This window comes from Brassica oleracea, chromosome C9 (assembly GCF_000695525.1).
Source record: "Brassica oleracea var. oleracea cultivar TO1000 chromosome C9, BOL, whole genome shotgun sequence".
NCBI classification, from domain to species: Eukaryota; Viridiplantae; Streptophyta; class Magnoliopsida; order Brassicales; family Brassicaceae; genus Brassica; species Brassica oleracea.
The window spans coordinates 12,277,763-12,280,604 of record NC_027756.1 but is presented as its reverse complement, the minus strand read 5'-3'; the positions used below and the strand labels follow the sequence as shown (position 1 = coordinate 12,280,604).

Sequence of the window (2,842 nt, the reverse complement as noted above, 5' to 3'; positions counted from 1 at the left end):
CTGGTATATACAATGGAAAGGTGGAGGAGTACCTCAATAGGGAGCGTGGGAAGAGGCCGATGCCTCATCCTCGGTGTCAGCTTCCTTATCTGTCGAGGCAAGGGATGGAGATTTGTTTCCTGAATCTGATGGTTGAGCTGGTGGGTTTCTCTTCCGGCGGAGCAGCTTTTTTTTGGTGGCGGGGAAACTGAGTGCCAAAGGATCTATTGGGGGCTGCGGCTTGGGGTTAAGGAAGTCAAAATCTGTTGATGAGCATCCTGCCACAGCTCCTCTGGTCAGTAGAGCCGCCTTCTTCATGAACTGAGCTGAAGCTTCTGCTTGCCTCTTCACAGTCTTACTCAACTTCTTACATTTGTCCTTGAGCTTGAAGATAGTTATGTCATGAGCTTTGTTCCACCTTTGGAGGTTGCCAATATGCTCATGAGCTTGGCAAAGGGGACCATTGGGTAAGACTCTCAGACGTTGCTTCACAAAGAATCCCACCATTCCAAAATTCTTGTAGAAATCAGTGCTGACAAGAGGCAACTGAGATGGGTGAGCATAATGTTGGACGGTTTGGTGAAGAAGTTGTAGCTCCTCATCATTAACAGTGTCTGGTTCTTTCCTTGGGAAAATGGTGTGGACAATCAACCGGTGGAGATAGCACACGGAAGGATGGCGAATGAAGGCGTTCTTGTCGCGGCTTGCCTTGCGACTCTTCCCCGCCAACACCTTCCAAACAATGTTGGCAATGTTCTCCTCCTTAGTTGAATCATAAGGTATGGGGATGGATGATTCCTCCAAATCCTTAAGACCAAGTGCTTGTCCAATCTCGTAGTAAACCTTCCCATGGATCTTGAATTTGATCTTTCCCCATCCTTGCCTCACATGTTTGGTGGTGTGAAAGGTGGCCTCTAATGATGCCAAGAACTGACATGACTCATCTTCATAGGGAGGGTAGGCCATAGTGAAGAAGCTTTGCATGTTCATGTGCTCCAACATTTGCGTAATGTCGTCACCTATCTCCAACTCTTCCATAATCTTGATATCCGCAAATCGAGTTGGAGGCCATAACACACCATTCTTCAAATGCCCATATAGCTCATCTTCAGTTGGTGTCTTGGTTCTATCCCTCTCAGTATCAACCTTCTTCCCTTTAAACACTGTGGCTTTCTTGAGGGGAGCTTGATCTTCTTCAGTGATGTCTTCATTTTCCTCCACTTGAGGAAGAGCTACTTCCTTGCCTTTTGGTTCCTTAGATCTTTTGGGAGGGGCTAGCATTCTACCACTAGCATCCACTCCCTCGGCAGTTATAACCCGCTTGCCATCTCTCTTCTTTGCCGCCAAGGCTTGTTTCCTAGAAGTTCCTCCCGTTGTAGATTTGGAGGTTAAAGGCTTCCCATGTCTAGCAGTCTATTGCTTGGCAAGTTCTTGTTTCTCGGTCTCTATCTTGTGTTGATCCTTTCTACCCATTTGTACCTGACAATATTAAACCTTGGAAAAGGATAAGCAAATGGAAGTAGGAAACTTGATAATGCAAATGTGAATTCAATTCATGATCACTTAGCTTAAGCAAAACTATCACATTGCACACAAGTTATTGATATAAGGCCACAAGAGATGGATGTAAGCAAAGAATAAGGCTTTTAAGCAAAATTTAAGCATCAAATGAGTTCTTCAATTAGAAAGTTCTCTAATTAAGTTCTCAAACACCCTAACTAACCAAACCAAGCCAAAGTCATATGGAATTATAGTAGTTTCGAAAAATCCCCAAATCTCATGAACCCTAATTTTCAAAGTTCAAATTCAACTCAAATTCACCATAGAATCAACAACCCAACATGATATATAAGTTTTCCCCAGTCTATTTCACAAGAATCAAGCAAGAGAAAAATCAAATTTCAAGTTCAAATTTCTAGGGTTCATGAGGCCTACGAAATTGATCTTTGTGATACAATACCTTGCTTTGGATGAAAGGAAATGACAAGTTGAATCAAGAAAACAGACTACAGGGGCGAAAGCTTGGATTTAGGAAAAAGAATGGAGTGGTTTGGTGGAGAATTGAGTGAGATATGGGGTGATTTGGTGTGAGAGGTTTGGATGTTTTGTGAAAGCGAGATAGAGGAAAAGGGAGAGAGAGACGCGGGTAGGGGGTGTTTTAGGGTTGAACCGGGTCGGTTTGTCGGGTTGTTGGGTCGGGTCACCGGGTTTAAGGGTAGAAATCATACCTGAGCGGGTTTTGACCCGTCGACGCGGGTAGGAGAAACTCGTGCGACCCCGCGTGCTTTACCCCGCGTCATAATATCTCCGAATGCGACTGTCGTGCGAGCGGGTAGAGGAACCCGCGTGACCTCAACCCTCGTGAGATTTTCGTCACCGACCAAATTCGTGCGAGCGGGTAAGGTAACCCGTGTTTGCTCCGCTCGAGATCTCTCCAGCTCGCGTCACGCGGGTAAGCAATCCCGCGTGAGTTACTCCATTTTTTTTTATTTACAAGGATAGACATGAGACTTCCTCCCAAGTGAGCTTGTTTTAAGTCTCTAGCTTGACTTTGTTTTCCTTTGGCTAGGCGGTGACGGGGTCGGAGAGTGAAACCGAGATTCGTTTCTCCTCCATTGTGGTTCCCATGTAGAGCTTAACTCTTTGTCCATTGACTGTAAAGTCTCCACCATTCTTGTCCCATAACACAATTGCCCCATATGGCCTAACTTCCTTTATCTTGAAAGGACCGGACCATCTTGACTTGAGCTTCCCGGGATACAACTTCAGTCTAGAGTTGTAGAGAAGCACTTGATCTCCAACACTAAATTCTCTCTTCAAGATCTTCTTGTCATGAAAAGCTTTGGTTTTCTCCTTGTAAATC

General features: G+C 44.9%; 1 pseudogene; it reads right to left on the bottom strand.

The window, feature by feature from the left end:
- Positions 1-2,544: 2,544 nt before the first annotated feature.
- The window catches only part of LOC106314342, an 11,105-nt pseudogene continuing 10,807 nt past the window's right edge, over positions 2,545-2,842 (bottom strand).